Below are 304 nucleotides of genomic sequence, written 5' to 3'. Positions count from 1 at the left end.
GTCCCTGCGCCGTGCGCGCCCTGCCCCTGAGGTACTCCCCAGCCGGAGCCCCAGCCCTGACCTGCAGAAGTGGCTGCGCAAGTGCGTCACGTCCCCTACGGGCGACTGGCAAAAGCTGGAGTTCCAAAATGAGAATAAACAAAAGGCAATCTCGATGTTTTCAGAGCAGGCGGATCAACGGGTTAAGCTAAGGGCAGGATTTAACTCCGTGTAGGAAGGAACGAGCTAAATCCACCGGATTCAGGCAGATCCCACCACGCAGCTGCCGGCAGAGGCCCCCTCTCACCCCGACCCCGCGAACCCC

This window comes from Buceros rhinoceros, unplaced genomic scaffold (assembly GCF_000710305.1).
Source record: "Buceros rhinoceros silvestris isolate BGI_N320 unplaced genomic scaffold, ASM71030v1 scaffold10372, whole genome shotgun sequence".
NCBI classification, from domain to species: Eukaryota; Metazoa; Chordata; class Aves; order Bucerotiformes; family Bucerotidae; genus Buceros; species Buceros rhinoceros.
This window is presented reverse-complemented; position numbering follows the sequence as displayed.